We start from the raw sequence: 19,192 nt of genomic DNA, 5'->3' as shown, positions 1-19,192 counted from the left end.
CAGTTTCTGACAGTTTGTGCAGAAATTCTTTGGTTATGCAAACCGATTGTTCCAGCAGCTGTCCGAGTGGATGGTCTCAGATGATCTTGGAGGTGAACATGCTGGATGTGGAGGTCCTGGGCTGGTGTGGTTACACGTGGTCTGCGGTTGTGAGGCTGGTTGGATGTACTGCCAAATTCTCTGAAACGCCTTTGGAGACGGCTTATGGTAGAGAAATGAACATTCAATACACGAGCAACAGCTCTGGTTGACATTCCTGCTGTCAGCATGCCAATTGCACGCTCCCTCAAATCTTGCGACATCTGTGGCATTGTGCTGTGTGATAAAACTGCACCTTTCAGAGTGGCCTTTTATTGTGGGCAGTCTAAGGCACACCTGTGCACTAATCATGGTGTCTAATCAGCATCTTGATATGGCACACCTGTGAGGTGGGATGGATTATCTCAACAAAGGAGAAGTGCTCACTATCACAGATTCAGACTGGTTTGTGAACAATATTTGAGAGAAATGGTAATATTGTATATGTGGAAAAAGTTTTAGATCTTTGAGTTCATCTCATACAAAATGGGAGCAAAACCAAAAGTGTTGCGTTTATATTTTTGTTGAGTATATTATTTATATTATTATTATATTATATATTATTACTTCTCTTTTGTCATTGGATTTTTAAATGGCACTTTTTAATGTCATACATGTATTTTTAACATATTTACAATTATGTTATGTACTTACATTGAATTTACTAAATAAAATCATGCATGCAAGCACACTTTTAATATATAGATTATTTACCGCCCCCTGCTGGATTGGCGTGAGAGTCCCGAATGCAATTATCAACATCCATTGTTCAGTGTTCTAAAGTGTTGCCACCATGTCGAACAAGAACTTTCAGTTATGCTTGTTTTTGTTGATCAAATCAGAGTAGTAAGTCCGCTTTGTAGCCAATAATGAATGCTTATAGTCTAAGACAGCATCATGCCACGCAAGGTGAAATACTTCTAATTTTGAACAACGCCATTTCCGTTCTAGACCTCTTGCTTTATGCTTAAGGTCACGCAGATAATCATTGAACCAAGGTGACTGTGATTTGGGGGAGCGTGGTTTTAACACAGGTGGTGCAATCATGTCAAGTGTAGTTTTGAGCACTGAGTTTAAACTATCCACAAGTCTGTCTACTGACTGGGTATTTGTCAAATGTGAAGCTAAGACATCAGGCAGTCTAGCTTCGAGTTCAGTCTTAGTTGAGGAGTTGATGCATCGCTGTAATGATATATAAAGTTGTTGTTCCACTAAACACGGCAGCGAAACGGTAAACTTAATAAGTGAGTGATCCGACACCACTGATGTAAGAGGCATGAAGTCATTATTCGTGACAGCAATACCACGTGCGAGAACCAGATCCAGGGTATTTCCACTATGTGCGTCGAATCCTGAATGCATTGCCGAATCCTAATGCATCCACAATTTCCATAAATGATTTGCAGAGGAGATCAGAAGTCTTATTTATATGAATGTTAAAGTCACCAATGATCAGAATGTTATCTACACTAGTTGACAAGTTAAAGATGAACGCACCAAATTCATCTAAGAATTCAGAATATGGGCCAGGAGGCCTATATACAGTGACAAAGTAATACGACTGATTTTTATTCTTCTTACCTTGGCACTGTGTAATATCCTGAGCAGAGCGGAGAATCAGATGCTCAAACGAGTTAGAATTCTACCTACAAAGCTTCAACAATTAGTGTCCTCAGTTCCCAAACACTTATTGAGTGTTGTTAGAAGGTGATGTAACACAGTGGTAAACATACCACTGTCCCAGTTTTTTTGAAACTTGTTGCAGGCATCCATTTCAAAATGAGCAAATACTTGCACAAAAACAATAAAGTTTATCAGTTTGAACATTAAATAACTTGTCTTTGTGGTGTATTCAAATGAATATAGGTTGAAGAGGATTTGCAAATCATTGTATTCTGTTTTTATTTACATTTTACACAACGTCCCAACTTCGTTGGAACTGGGGTTGTATATAAGCTCCAAAATGCTGTTTGATTTGTTATGTCAATGTATTTTTCACTTGCCTTTTTGTTTCATTTTTAACATGTCTCAATGAAAATTGAAATTGAATATACTACTTTTAGAAATATTGATTTCTGAGAATGAAGACAGTTGACATTAATGGTTAAGTATCTTTCAGATAGGTGGAAGTCACAATTCTCATGAGGTTGTGCTCACTGTGGAAGAGATGGTCATCAAAAAGTCCAGAGCTGCACGAGCCGACTGCAGCTGTTTAACAAATACAGGAAGAGGTTTCATTTGAAGCTGCACGCCTCATTTGAAGAATTTCCAGATAAGCAGCAGAAACATCTTACCTACCGTCTTACGTATCAGGGCATTTCCAGAAAAACTATCTTCAGTTTGTTCCTCGCTCATGTCATCATAATAATCAGCAGCATCTTAGGTAATGTGTATTTTTGGTTTCATCAAAAAAAAAAAAAAAATACAGCTTCTTCATGATGAATGAATGAATGAATGAATGAATGAATTTACTTGGCACACAAACTCAACAGTAACAAAAAAAAAACCTGATACACAAGACAATTCCACCGTGACGTGTGACCAAAAGGGGGTGAGCAGAAGCAAAGCTTATAAACGCCCAGCCCTTATATACATAAAACATACATATATACGTACTCATTACAACCCCCAGAACAAGCACACAGGTTACAGTGGTAAGGAAAGACTCCCTCCAATGTACTGAGGAAGAAACCTCAAGCAGACCAGACTCTAAGAGGTGACCCTCTGCTTGGGCCATGCTACAAACACATTTAACACAACACAAACTCAAGTCCCATCATCATAAACATCTCTAGTGTAGATACATACATATATACATATATACACACACCTACATACACACATACCTACATACATATGCAATGCGTGTGATTTTATACTACATATTTACAAAATAGAAAAACAAAGTGCACACAACTAAACAATGATCAACAAAACACCCTAACCCTCAACACCCTTTCTCCTCCTTATACCTAGAAAAAACCATGTACCTATACCGCTGCTTATGTTGTGTGTTGGGGGGGTGTGGCTGGACGTTTTGGTGTTCTTTTCTTTTCTTTGCTCTCCAGGTGGTATGCAAACTGATTTATTGTCTGTGGAGAAGGTGCTGGCAGAAGAGTCCTTCACCCTCATCAACATGATGTGCAGCACCTGTGGATGGTGCTCACGTGCAACCTTAAAGACTTTCAGCTGAAGCAGATAATGAGATGGCGTTCTGCATTTAAGTCATGTGTGATTCAAGCAGAATTGCCGGGAACTCGACCTTGTGATGTTCGTTTGTGAGACGCTGAGGACCGCGCCTGGGTTTGACACCTCGTGCCTGTGAAGGAGGAAGGGTGAGGGACACATGCTGTCAGCACACATCAGAGAGAGTCGGTTTGTCGTGTCCACCTGGGGGGTGTTTGGCGGTGAACGTGGGTCCAGAAGCGCCGGGCTTCGATCCTTTTGGGCACTGGAGAGCGTGCCATCCTTCACTCCGCCAGACTGACGCAGCTTTTGTTTTTACACTTTGTTATGCACCAAAGGGTGGAAAAATAAATTGTTTTGTTATTGGAACTGCTTTCTGGTTATTTTAGCGCTGGGTTCCGTCAGACGCAGGTCCGCTCCTCAACCCGCGTCGACACATAACAGCTTAAACTGGTTCATGCTTGGACATTGCTTGAGCTCCACCCTCAGTCTGTTCCACATCCTCACTCCACAAACAGAAATACAAAAACCTTTTAATGTTGTACGTGCTCACTGATGTTTTAAGTTAAACTCCCCCCTCAGATTATGATCCCCTACTCTATTAAAGAACATGTTTTTAATGTTTCCAGGAAGTAAATTGTTTATTGCTTTATACACGATTTGTACTGATTGAAAATGAACCAGATCAGTAAATTAAAATATTTTTGATTTTAAGAATAGTGAATTTGTGTGGTCTCTATAACCAGTATTATAAATTATTCTTATAGCTCTTTTCTGCAGTATGAATAATGGTTGTGTTGTACATTTATAATTATTGCCCCAGACCTCTGCACAATAGTGTAAATATGGTAAGATCAGTGAGCAATAGAGAATGCGGAGTGAGGTGTGGTCCAGAATGTATTTAACTTTGTTCAGAACTGAAATGCTTCTTGACAGTTTGCTCTGTATATGTTGTATACGAGACTTCCAGTTTATTTTATCATCAATTATCACCCCAAGAAACTTAGTTTCATATACTCTTTCAATATCCACCCCCTGTACTTGTAACTGTACTTGTATGTCTTTATTACAATTGCCAAATAACGTATATTTTGTTTTACTTAAGTTTAATGATAATTTATTTCTGTCAAACCACATTTTCAGCTTTCCCATTTCTGTAGTGATGTTCCTTAGTAGTTTCTGCAAATCCCCCCCAGAACAAAAAAATACTTGTGTCATCTGCAAATAATACAAATTTTAATATCTTGGACACATTAAAAATATAATTTATATAAAGTAAAAAGAGTTTCGGACCCACTACTGACCCCTGTGGGACATCACAAGCAATGTCCAAGCATGATGATGTATGGATCATCCCCCAACTTCATAAATTGTTTTCTGTTACTCAAATAACTTCTCACCCAGTGCAACACTAATCCCCTGATCCCATACCGTTCAAGTTTATTGATTAATATATCATGATTGATTGTGTCAAAAGCTTTTTTAAGGTCTATGAATATTCCAACTGAATGTAATTTATGATCTATGGCATTTGTGATCTCCTCAACTGATTCTATTAATGCCAGTGATGTTGAACTATTTGCTCTAAATCCATATTGACTGTCAATAAGTAATTTATGTTTGTTTATAAATTTATCTAATCTATTGTTGAATCATTTTCAAATATTTTGGAAAATTGTGGAAGCAAAGAAACAGGCCTATAATTTGTGAAGTGGTGTCTATCCCCAGTCTTATACAGCGGTACAACTTTGGCTATTTTCATTTCATTGGGAAATTTACCGGTTTGAAATGACAAATTACAAATATATGTTAATGGTTCTGAAATCCCTTCAATGACCTGTTTTACAACTATCATGTCAATTTCATTTAAATCAGTAGATGTTTTGTATTTGCAATTGTTAACAATATCTATGATTTCTTTTTCTGCCACTGCTGTGAGGAACATTGAACAGGGATTCCTCTCTATAAGATTATCATTCCAGTCCTCAGATAACAATGAATCAGGAATCTTTTCTGCCAAGTTAGGTCCAACATCTACAAAAAAATTATTAAAGCCATTAACCACCTCATCCATATTTTCCTTTCTGATATTGTTACCAATTAAATATTGAGGATAGCTCTGCTGTTTTGTACCATTTTTAATAATGCTATTTAATATATACCATATTCCTTTGATATTATTTTTGTTATTATATAATATCTTACTATAGCATTCCTTCCTACATACCCTTATAATATTAGTTAACTTATTTTTATATTTCTTATATCTATTTTCTGCCTCCTTAGTCCTTAGTTTTATGAATTCTTTATATAGAGTATTTTTTCTTTTTACATGTATTTTGTAATCCTTTCGTCAACCATGGCTGATCTTTGAATTTTTGTTTTCTACCGTATTGTTTTATTGGACAATTTTTTTCATATAGTGATGTAAATATTTTTTAAAAAGCTCCATATGCTCTATCAACATCACCTTCACTGTATACGTCTTCCCAGTTTTGCGCCTGTAAATCATACTTCAGTGTATTCATCTTTTCCTCTGTCCGCTCTCACCTGTATTTTAGTTTTTCCTCTGGCTGATTCCTCCAGTGATTTCTATTATAAACAATGAAAACTGGTAAGTGGTCACTGATGTCACTGATTAGTAATCCATTCACTGTATTGTTTTCAATATATTGTTTTAGTGGAATATATTATCGATTAACGTGGCACAATGCGATGTAATTCTACTTGGCCTAGTGATTTTTGGATATAGACTCATGCTGTACATTGTATTGATAAATTCATCTGTTATTTTATGCCTGTTCGGATTAAGCAGATCAATATTTAAGTCACCACAAATGAAGACAACTTTTTGATTGGTTTTTGAGAACATTTCTCCCATCCAGTCAGTGAATGCTTCAATACTAGACCCTGGTGCTCTATATATACAGCTGACTATTACATTTTTATTTTTTCCTTCACATATTTCAATAGCTATACATTCTAATAAGTTATCAATCACAACTGTCATATTTTCTACTACTTTATAATCCATGTTCTTATTCACATACACAGCCAATCCTCCTCAATCAATCAATCAACTTTTTTCTTGTATAGCGCCAAATCACAACAAACAGTTGCCCCAAGGCGCTCCACATTGCAAGGCAAGGCCATACAATAATTATGAAACACAGTCTACGTCTAAAGCAACATAACCAAGGGATGGTCCAGGGTCACCCGATCCAGCCCTAACTATAAGCCTTAGCGAAAAGGAAAGTTTTAAGCCTAATCTTAAAAGTAGAGAGGGTATCTGTCTCCCTGATCTGAATTGGGAGCTGGTTCCACAGGAGAGGAGCCTGAAAGCTGAAGGCTCTGCCTCCCATTCTACTCTTACAAACCCTAGGAACTACAAGTAAGCCCGCAGTCTGAGAGCGAAGCGCTCTAATGGGGTAATATGGTACTATGAGGTCCCTAAGATAAGATGGGACCTGATTATTCAAAACCTTATAAGTAAGAAGAAGAATTTTAAATTCTATTCTAGCATTAACAGGAAGCCAATGAAGGGAGGCCAACACGGGTGAGATATGCTCTCTCCTGCTAGTCCCCGTCAGTACTCTAGCTGCAGCATTCTGAACCAACTGAAGGCTTTTTAGGGAACTTTTAGGACAACCTGATAATAATGAATTACAATAGTCCAGCCTAGAGGAAACAAATGCATGAATTAGTTTTTCAGCATCACTCTGAGACAAGACCTTTCTGATTTTAGAGATATTGCGTAAATGCAAAAAGGCAGTCCTACATATTTGTTTAATATGCGCTTTGAATGACATATCCTGATCAAAAATAACTCCAAGATTTCTCACAGTATTACTAGAGATCAGGGAAATGCCATCCAGAGTAACGATCTGGTTAGACACCATGCTTCTAAGATTTGTGGGGCCAAGTACAATAACTTCAGTTTTATCTGAGTTTAAAAGCAGGAAATTAGAGGTCATCCATGTCTTTATGTCTGTAAGACAATCCTGCAGTTTAGCTAATTGGTGCGTATCCTCTGGCTTCATGGATAGATAAAGCTGGGTATCATCTGCGTAACAATGAAAATTTAAGCAATACCGTCTAATAATACTGCCCAAGGGAAGCATGTATAAAGTGAATAAAATTGGTCCTAGCACAGAACCTTGTGGAACTCCATAATTAACTTTAGTCTGTGAAGAAGATTCCCCATTTACATGAACAAACTGTAATCTATTAGACAAATATGATTCAAACCACCGCAGCGCAATGCCTTTAATACCTATGACATGCTCTAATCTCTGTAATAAAATTTTATGGTCAACAGTATCAAAAGCAGCACTGAGGTCCAACAGAACAAGCACAGAGATAAGTCCACTGTCCGAAGCCATAAGAAGATCATTGTAACCTTCACTAATGCTGTTTCTGTACTATGATGAATTCTAAAACCTGACTGAAACTCTTCAAATAGACCATTCCTCTGCAGGTGATCAGTTAGCTGTTTTACAACTACCCTCTCAAGAATCTTTGAGAGAAAAGGAAGGTTGGAGATTGGCCTATAATTAGCTAAGATAGCTGGGTCAAGTGATGGCTTTTAAGTAATGGTTTAATTACTGCCACCTTAAGGCCTGTGGTACATAACCAACTAACAAAGATAGATTGATCATATTTAAGATTGAAGCATTAAATAATGGTAGGACTTCCTTGAGCAGCCTGGCAGGAATGGGGTCTAATAAGCATGTTGATGGTTTGGATGAAGTAACTAATGAAAATAACTCAGACAGAACAATCGGAGAGAAAGAGTCTAACCAAATACCGGCATCACTGAAAGCAGCCAAAGATAACGATACATCTTTGGGATGGTTATGAGTAATTTTTTCTCTAATAGTCAAAATTTTGTTAGCAAAGAAAGTCATGAAGTCATTACTAGTTAAAGTTAATGGAATACTCAGCTCAATAGAGCTCTGACTCTTTGTCAGCCTGGCTACAGTGCTGAAAAGAAACCTGGGGTTGTTCTTATTTTCTTCAATTAGTGATGAGTAGAAAGATGTCCTAGCTTCACGAAGGGCTTTCTTATAGAGCAACAAACTCTTTTTCCAGGCTAAGTGAAGATCTTCTAAATTAGTGAGACGCCATTTCCTCTCCAACTTACGGGTTATCTGCTTTAAGCTACGAGTTTGTGAGTTATACCACGGAGTCAGACACTTCTGATTTAAAGCTCTCTTTTTCAGAGGAGCTACAGCATCCAAAGTTGTCTTCAATGAAGATGTAAAACTATTGACAAGATACTCTAACTCCCTTACAGAGTTTAGGTAGCTACTCTGCTCTGTGTTGGTATATGACATTAGAGAACATAAAGAAGGAATCATATCCTTAAACCTAGTTACAGCGCTTTCTGAAAGACTTCTAGTGTAATGAAACTTATTCCCCACTGCAGGGTAGTCCATCAGGGTAAATGTAAATGTTATTAAAAAATGATCAGACAAAAGGGAGTTTTCAGGGAATACTGTTAAGTCTTCTATTTCCATACCATAAGTCAGAACAAGATCTAAAATATGATTAAAGTGGTGGGTGGACTCATTTACTTTTGAGCAAAGCCGATAGAGTCTAATAATAGATTAAATGCAGTGTTGAGGCTGTCATTCTCAGCATCTGTGTGGATGTTAAAATCGCCCACTATAATTATCTTATCTGAGCTAAGCACTAAGTCAGACAAAAGGTCTGAAAATTCACAGAGAAACTCACAGTAACGACCAGGTGGACGATAGATAATAACAAATAAAACTGGTTTTTGGGACTTCCAATTTGGATGGACAAGACTAAGAGACAAGCTTTCAAATGAATTAAAGCTCTGTCTAGGTTTTTGATTAATTAATAAGCTGGAATGGAAGATTGCTGCTAATCCTCCGCCCCGGCCCGTGCTACGAGCATTCTGACAGTTAGTGTGACTCGGGGGTGTTGACTCATTTAAACTAACATATTCATCCTGCTGTAACCAAGTTTCTGTTAGGCAGAATAAATCAATACGTTGATCAATTATTATATCATTTACCAACAGGGACTTAGAAGAAAGAGATCTAATGTTTAATAGACCACATTTAACTGTTTTAGTCTGTGGTGCAATTGAAGGTGCTATATTATTTTTTCTTTTTGAATTTTTATGCTTAAATAGATTTTTGCTAGTTATTGGTGGTCTGGGAGCAGGCACCGTCTCTACGGGGATGGGGTAATAGGGGGATGGCAGGGGGAGAGAAGCTGCAGAGAGGTGTATAAGACCACAGCTCTGCCTCCTGGTCCCAACGCTAGACAGTCACAGTTTGGAGGATCCCAAAAAATTGGCCAGATTTCTAGAAATGAGAGCTGCTCCCTCTAAAGTGGGATGGATGCCGTCTCTCCTAACAAGACCAGGTTTTCCCCAGAAGCTTTGCCAATTATCAATGAAGCCCACCTCATTTTTTGGACACCACTCAGACAGCCAGCAATTCAAGGAGAACATGCGGCTAAACATGTCACTCCCGGTCTGATTGGGGAGGGGCCCAGAGAAAAACAACAGAGTCCGACATTGTTTTTGCAAAGTTACACACCGATTCAATGTTAATTTTAGTGACCTCCGATTGGCGTAACCGAGTGTCATTACTGCCGACGTGAATTACAATCTTACCAAATTTACGCTTAGCCTTAGCCAGCAATTTCAAATGTCCTTCGATGTCGCCTGCTCTGGCCCCCGGAAGACAATTGACAATGGTTGCTGGTGTCGCTAACTTCACATTTCTCAAAACAGAGTCGCCAATAACCAGAGTTTGATCCTCGGCGAGTGTATCGTCGAGTGGGGAAAAACGGTTAGAGATGTGAACGGGTTGACGGTGTACACGGGGCTTCTGTTTAGGGCTACGCTTCCTCCTCACAGTCACCCAGTCAGCCTGCCTTCCCGACTGCACGGGGTCTGCCAGGGGGGAACTAACGGCGGCTAAGCTACCTTGGTCCGCACCGACTACAGGGGCCTGGCTAGCTGTAGAATTTTCCACGGTGCAGAGCCGAGCCTCCAATTCGCCCAGCCTGGCCTCCAAAGCTACGAATAAGCTGCACTTTTTACATGTACCGTTACTGCTAAAAGAGGCCGAGGAATAACTAAACATTTCACACCCAGAGCAGAAAAGTACGGGAGAGACAGGAGAAGCCGCCATGCTAAAACGGCTAAGAGCTAGTAGCTACGCTAAGCTAGCGGATTCCCAAACAGGGAATCCGACACTAGACAGGCTGTGGAGCAGCACAGGTAACGCACGACAACAGTGCTAAAACAAAATAAAAATCCACTAGACAGGCTGTGGAGCAGCACAGGTAACGCACGACAACAGTGCTAAAACAAAATAAAAATCCACTAGACAGGCTGTGGAGCAGCACAGGTAACGCACAACAACAGTGCTAAAACAAAAGAAAAATCCACTGGACAGGCTGTGGAGCAGCACAGGTAACGCACAACAACAGTGCTAAAAAATAAAATAAAATAAAAATAAAAATCCACTGGACAGGCTGTGGAGCAGCACAGGCAACGCACGACAACAGTGCTAAAACAAAATAAAAATCCACTAGACAGGCTGTGGAGCAGCACAGGTAACGCACGACAACAGCGCCCAAAAAAATAAAATAAAAATCAAAATCCACTGGACAGGCTGTGGAGCAGCACAGGTAGCGCACGACAACAGCGCCCAAAAAAATAAAATCAAAATCAAAATCCACTGGACAGGCTGTGGAGCAGCACAGGTAACGCACGACAACAGTGCTAAAAAATAAAATAAAAATCCACTGGACAGGCTGTGGAGCAGCACAGGTAACGCACGACAACAGTGATAAAAATAAATAAATAAATAAATAAATAAATAAAATAAAATAATAAAATAAAAATCCACTGGACAGGCTGTGGAGCAGCACAGGTAACGCACGACAACAGTGATAAAAATAAATAAATAAATAAATAAAATAAAATAATAAAATAAAAATCCACTGGACAGGTTGCGGAGCAGCACAGGTAACACACGACAACAGTGGTAAAAAATAAAATAAAAATCCACTAGACAGGCTGTGGAGCAGCACAGGTAACACATGACAACAGTGCCAAAAAAAAATAAAATCAAAATCAAAATCCACTGGACAGGCTGTGGAGCAGCACAGGCAACGCACGACAACAGTGGTAAAACAAAATAAAAATCCACTAGACAGGCTGTGGAGCAGCACAGGTAACGCACGACAACAGTGCTAAAATAAAATAAAAATCCACTAGACAGGCTGTGGAGCAGCACAGGTAACGCACAACAACAGTGCTAAAAAATAAAATAAAATAAAAATAAAAATCCACTGGACAGGCTGTGGAGCAGCACAGGTAACGCACAACAACAGTGCTAAAAAATAAAATAAAAATAAAAATCCACTGGACAGGCTGTGGAGCAGCACAGGCAACGCACGACAACAGTGCTAAAACAAAATAAAAATCCACTAGACAGGCTGTGGAGCAGCACAGGTAACGCACGACAACAGCGCTAAATAAAAATCCACTGGACAGGCTGTGGAGCAGCACAGGTAACGCACGACAACAGCGCCCAAAAAAATAAAATAAAAATCAAAATCCACTGGACAGGCTGTGGAGCAGCACAGGTAACGCACGACAACAGTGCTAAAAAATAAAATAAAAATCCACTGGACAGGCTGTGGAGCAGCACAGGTAACGCACGACAACAGTGCTAAAAAAAAAATAAAAAAAATAAAAAAAAATAATAAAATAAAAATCCACTGGACAGGCTGCGGAGCAGCACAGGTAACACACGACAACAGTGGTAAAAAATAAAATAAAAATCCACTGGACAGGCTGTGGAGCAGCACAGGTAACACACGACAACAGTGCCAAAAAACAAAACAAAAATCCACTGAACAGGCTGTGGAGCAGCACAGGTAACACACGACAACAGTGGTAAAAAATAAAATAAAAATCCACTGGACAGGCTGTGGAACAGCACAGGTAACGCACGACAACAGTGCTAAAAAATAAAATAAAAATCCACTGAACAGGCTGTGGAGCAGCACAGGTAACACACGACAACAGTGCTAAAAATAAAATAAAAATCCACTGGACAGGCTGTGGAGCAGCACAGGTAACACACGACAACAGTGCCAAAAAACAAAACAAAAATCCACTGAACAGGCTGTGGAGCAGCACAGGTAACACACGACAACAGTGCTAAAAATAAAATAAAAATCCACTGGACAGGCTGTGGAGCAGCACAGGTAACACACGACAACAGTGCTAAAAAATAAAATAAAAATCCACTGGACAGGCTGTGGAGCAGCACAGGTAACGCACGACAACAGTGCTAAAATAAAATAAAAATCCACTAGGCAGGCTGTGGAGCAGCACGACAACAGTGCTAAAAATAAAATAAAAATAAAAACGAAAGCGTTAGCAAGCTAGTTAGCTTGCCAACGCTGATGAAGGTTAGCTGATAAAAGAGCTCCGTCGCGATGCTTCGACCGTTAGAGGTCTTCTTTAGGCGTTGGAGCACGGTGAAAAAGTAAAAAAAAGTAAAAAAGTCTTGAAAAAGACTGTTAATTCAAAGAACTCAAACAGCTCAGTTCAAACAGCTAACAGATACAGCAGAACACCGCTGTGCTCCGGAATTCATCCAGTTCAAAATCCATTCCTTTATCTGCGTTGATCCATGTTTCTGATATAGTGAAGTATACTGAACAACAAACACCTCCGTGTTGGAAGTCTCACAGGACATGTTGTGGCATGCCCAGCTGTTACACAATTTCTCGGATACTCACTCTACTGAAAAGCCACCAAAAGCCGTCTGAATCTTCCAAATGGTTTCCAACACGGTGTTTGTTGTGTGCCATGAGCGGCTCCGTCCCGGCGTGCGAATTCCTCCGCACGTCTTTCATTACAAAATCTCCTGTAACAGTGGAATGTGCCGCAAAAGTACTGATGTCCACATTTTCTGCGATTTCTCTGGTAGTCACATGACGTCCCGGATCAATACAGCCTTCACTTTGGAAATGATCTGGTCATTTCAGCCTGTCGATGGCCGCTCGGAGTGCGGCGCGCCCTCAGCCGCTGTGGGCCATCTTTAATCTGGTTGTAATGGTCCTTAATCTGTGTGACTCCGATAGAATCTTCACCGAAAGCCATCTGAATTTTGCGAATGGTTTCCACCTGGCTGTCTCACACAGTTTCTGAAAAAACAGTTGCTCAGCCATTTCCCTGAAAATGAAAATCCGATGAGGGGGCTGGACCAGTGCTCACTCAAAGCCTGCCCACAGGTGAATGACGCAACCGACAGGCGTGAAAAACTCACGCATGCGCAGGAAGGTTCAAGCTTGGCTGATGCAAGCGCACATGATTCAAATCCATATAGTTTTTGAAAAAAATAAAAAGGTCCGTTACTTTTCGGACAGACCTCGTATGTGTTGTCTGGTGTGTTGTGGATATTATAAAGACCACTAAAACATTATTGTGATTATGGAATGATTCATAAAACATGACAATTTTAAATTATTTACTTAAAAATGTTACTGACAGGTTTATTTTTTATTGTATAACATTTATTTGTAAAGTCCATCTTACCATCCTTTGGTCTGAAAAAGATGTAACAGTCAAGGCATTGGATGTGCAGATCATTAGGTTGTGTACAGACATTGCAGATTGCAATATTTCCTGACAAAGTAAACTATATCCTTGGCTGTTTCTCGAAAGAAGGCAGTACTGTACACCTCAGTTATGTCCTTATAACCAATTACAGCGAATAAATAAATAAATCACTGAAATGACTCCTACATAAAAAAACACCTGACATTTACATGACACTTCATGTGTTATGGTGAAGATTAAAATGTTCATAAAAGATAAGCTTTTCATTGCGTTGATACTGCCAGAACAAGGCGGCAGGTATATGAAGAAATGAAGAAAGTATAGTCTAAATTTAGAACATTCTTTAAAAAGATAACATGGACCACACCAACACAATGAGTTAATCCAACACTGTACATCAAATGAAATGTGTCATTGGTTTCTTCTCATTTGAAATGTTCATAGGACTTGGGGGAAGTAGCCTTTTTAACCATCCCTCATGTGCTGATCATCTGTAATTCTGATCCATCACGTGGCTTCTCACCTACAGTGTTTCCAATTTGGTCATCAAAGAAAGTGCACTCTGCTGTTCTGATTATTTGACGCAAAATAGAAAAAAAGCATATCAAATGCTAACCTAAATTACCAGTGCTTTATGAACCTTTGCATGGTTGACATCACTGACTACAATCTAATACCTGGACCTTCATTGTCTACAGGTGTGTGAAGTTTTGGATACATGAATGTGTCGTCTTGGCGTAGTTACCGCGTGCTGGGTAATCGGGAGAGTCGGGAGTTTTCCCGGTGGGCTGGTCCAACCTGGGGCCGTTGTGAGGGGGTGTTATATGACCACCACTACCTTTAGGCTACACAGCAAGACACTTGGGCTGCTGTATCTTAAAGAGAAGACATTAAGTGTTATAAATGTTTTACAATCACGAAAATTCACAAGAAAATAACTTAAAACTGCTTCTTTTGCAACGCTGTTATCTTTTCCAAAGCCTAAGGCAGGGACATACCATTACACGTTTAACACCCCTATCATTCATTACAGTTAGTTCAGTCCAATCAGGCCCTGTGTGCTCAGATGGGACTTGCGCTACCCGTGAGTGAAAAGATGGACAGAAAAAAGCCAAGTGGAGCTAAAAAAAAGCTAGATTAAGAAAAAGAAATGCTTTGGAGGAAGATGCTGCCAAGTGTACAAAGCTCACAGATATTTTTTCAAGAAGACAGAGCGAAGAGGGAAATGGTAAATAGGGCCAGGCATCAACAGGCTACATGCCTGTTGATGCCCGGATGTCAGCCGTATCAACATTTGGTGGTCCCTCGTTTATCGCGGGAGTTACATTCTAAAAATAACCTGCGATAAGCGAAATCCGCGAAGTAGTCAGCGCTATTTTTTACAATTATTATAGATGTTTTAAGGCTGTAAAACCCCTCACTGCACAATTTATACACTTTTCTCAAACAGGCATTAACATTTACTCACTTTTCTCTCCTGTGTAAATGCTCTCTTTTTTCTTCTGGGAGAGAAGATTATAAACAGACACACGCAGATACAATGCGCGTGCTCTCCCTTCACTCACTGCCTCCGGAGGTACGGATGCGGGACCCGCAAAGAATCCAAGTCCTCTCTCGGTGGCCACGGAGCTCTGCGGCTGCGGTCAACATCCGCATTAAAACAGCGAGGGTAGTCTCTGGACCTGTTGCCAGATTTTGGCCGCAACTCTGCACAGCAGAGAGGGGGCGGTGTGAGTGGCCCGCTGCTGCGCTTACCGAGCCCGCAGACTCAGTAAGCGAATCGGAGGCAGTGAGAGCAATCATGATGATGCCAACGGGTGCCGCGACAGGTGCCGCGACCAGCCCGCCTGATAAGGACGCAGAACACAATGCACTGTTTAAAAAAGAAAAAAGCATGCAAAATTGCACCAAAAAAAATCTGCGAAACTGCGAGGCTGCGAAAGGTGAACCGCGTTATAGCGAGGGACCACTGTACCACCTCTTCCAGCTACTTACAGTGTGGGACTTCACTGCTTAGGTGGTGTACTGGTGAGTTAACAATACCGTTCTTGTTTTAACTAACTAACTTTTACTTTCTATTATAAGCCACCTAATTTTCACAGTCAGCACATAAATGCTGGATTGAAATGCCACAGCAGAACTCTTATTATCTCTGTGTGCTGGCGGTTTGTTTGCCGGTTGGATATGAAACTCCCGGGCTGAAAAATGTTCCCAGCACGCCCCTGTGGCATAGTATGCCATACTGGCCAAAGCAGCAGTAGATGTACTGGACATGTAAAAGTGGCTGTATCCAGAAGTGTGACAAACTAAAGGAAAAGCCTACTTAACTTACAAAAGTGTTAACCCACCACATGCCACCAGAACAGCTTCACAAAGTCTTGGTATTAATTGTACAAATCTCTGGAACTGCTGCAGGGATGGAACACCATCCTTCCAAAAGATATACCCTCATTTCTGTCTGTCTGGACACTGGACACATCCAAGTCTCGTCTGTCGTCTGTTGTGATTTGTTTTTTGTTATGACTGTTTTTCTGTGCTATGGGTTTTTGTTTTTTTTTGCTCTCCAGTGGTGCTGTGTGAGTTCAACACAGCAGCAATGGAGGTTTTTCTTTTCCCAATTCTTTCCTTGTGTGTGCTTTTATATGTGTTCATGTACTGGACCGGCTTATGTGTGTTGTTGTTTGTTAAGTGTGTCATGAGGCCAGTCAAGGTTTGCTCAGCCCTGCTCGTGACCTAGGGCAGGGATATACATCTGGAGCTGGTCCCCGGGCGCCAAAAAAGGCAACCTCTGCTCCTAACTGGCAATTAGGATGGGTAAAAATGCAGTAAACACATTTCATTGTGTAGGGAACATGTTCCTATGTGCATATGACAATAAACTCCTTTTGAATCCTTTGAATCCTTGAATTTGGAATTTGTTGATGGTGTTAGTGCACACTGATCCAACCTGATGACGCTTAGGAGGTGCTGGAAAATGGGCAAAACTGCCCAAAGATATGTGCACCAAGCTTGTGGCATCATATTCAAGAAGACTTGAGGCTGTAATTGTTGCCAAAGGTGTATCAATAAAGTATTGAGCAAAGGGTGTGAATACTTATGTACATGTGATTTGTTAGTTTTTTTTTTCAATAAATTTGCAAAAAATCTCAAAAAACTTTTTTTACATTGTCATTATGGGGTACTGTGTGTAGACGTTTGAGGAAAAAAATAATTTCATCTATTTTGGAATAAGGCTGTAACATAACATCCATCCATCCATCCATCCATTTTCTTCCACTTTATCCAGAGTCGGGTCGCGGGAGCAGCAGCTCAAGCAAAGCCGCCCAGACCTCCCGATCCACACACACCTGTAACATAACAAAATGTGGAAAAACTGAAGTGCTGTTACTACTTTCCAGATGCAATGTATGCCAGAAAACATGCAAAAAAAAAGGCTTCTCAGTTCAACAGAATGCTGTAGACAGAAGAACCCAAGATTATCTTTAAGCAGAATAATGAGAAGAGACGAGCATGGAGAAGGAAAGGAACAGCTCATGATGTGAAGTTCCACTTCACACATAGTGAGGGTGGCATTAAAGCATGGGCATGTACTGCTGCCAAGAGAACTGGTTCACTGGAGGTTGCTGATGGAAATAGCATAATGAATTCTCAAGAGTTCTGGCCTATAGTATCTGCTCATAGATAGCCAATTGCTACCAAACAGGACAGGGCTTTGCAGTGCAGATAGACAATAGCCCAAAACACACAAAACATAACTATCAAAGCAACCCAAGAGCTTCTCAAGGCAAAGAAATGCAATATTCTTTAATGGCCAAGTCAGTCATCTGATCTCAACTCAACAGAGAGTGCTTTTCACTTACTGAAGACAAAACTGAAGATACAAAGACCTACAAACACGCAGCACGTGAAGGAGGCTGCAGTACAGATATAGCACAACATCTCAAGAGAAGTGCAGCACTTATTGATGTCCATCAGTTCCAGACAACTTTCCTTCCAGCAGGTATACTGGGTTACCGATGTGTAGACATGGTAAAAACTCCCGGTCACGCATCCTGTCTGTGTCCTTGGACAAGTCAGTTTATCTGCAATTGACTCAGTCCACCCAGCTGTGAATGGGTACCAGCCATGGCTGGAGAAGTAACCTGTGTTGGACTGGCATCCCATTCACTTCACACTAGAGATTCTGGAGAAAAGCAACAACACCAACGGGCTTACGAACCTATACAGGACTTACTTGTTCCTCTTCATTAACAATGGAGGGACTGTGTATAAAATAGCTGCAATTCCTTAATGGTTAATGTGTGATTTTTGTTAAACCCTTTTAAAACAAAAATTTAAATTGAAGGTCTACACTGCCAGCACATCTTGAATGTACCATTTCAACATTACTGTGGTGCTGTACAGAGTAAAAACTAGGAAAGCTGTGTCACTCTTCAAATACAACCCCAATTCCAAAGAAGTTGGAACATTGTATGAAATGTAAATTTGCAAATCCTCTTCAACCTATATTCAATTGAATACACCACAAAAACAAGATATTTAATGTTCAAACTGATAAACTTTTTTGTTTTTGTGCAAATAAAAAAGCTGGGACAGGGGCAACGAAAGAGTGGCAAAGTTGATGAATGCTCAAAGAACACCTGTTTGGAATATTCCACAGGTGAACAGGTTAATTGGAAACAGGTGAGTGTCATGCTTTTTCAGGGACGTCCCTGCTTCTATCAGCAAGACAATACCAAGCCACATTCTGCACGTGTTACAACAGCGTGGCTTCATAGTAAAAGAGTGCGGGTACTAGACTGTCCTGTCTGCAGTCCAGACCTGTTGCCCACTGAAAATGTGTGGCGCATTATGAAGCGCAAAATACGACAACGGAGACCCCGGACTGTTGAACAACTGAAGTCGTACATCAAGCAAGAATGAGAAAGAATTCCACCTACAAAGCTTCAACAATTTGTGTCCTCAGTTCCCAAACGCTTTTTGAGTGTTGTTAGACGGAAAGGTGATGTAACACAGTGGTAAACATACCACTGTCTCAGCTTTTTTGAAACGTGTTGCAGGCATCCATTTCAAAATGAGCAAATATTTGCACAAAAACAATAACGTTTATCAGTTTGAACATTAAATATCTTGTCTTTGTGGTGTATTCAATTGAATATAGGTTGAAGAGGATTTGCAAATCATTATATTCTTTCTATTTACATTTTACACAACGTCCCAACTTCATTGAAATTGGGGTTGTACTTAGGGAGCTGACTGTAAATATTAATTATTAGAAATTAATTTTACAGAAAATCC

Source organism: Thalassophryne amazonica, chromosome 5, assembly GCF_902500255.1.
Source record: "Thalassophryne amazonica chromosome 5, fThaAma1.1, whole genome shotgun sequence".
Classification (NCBI taxonomy): Eukaryota; Metazoa; Chordata; class Actinopteri; order Batrachoidiformes; family Batrachoididae; genus Thalassophryne; species Thalassophryne amazonica.
This window is presented reverse-complemented; position numbering follows the sequence as displayed.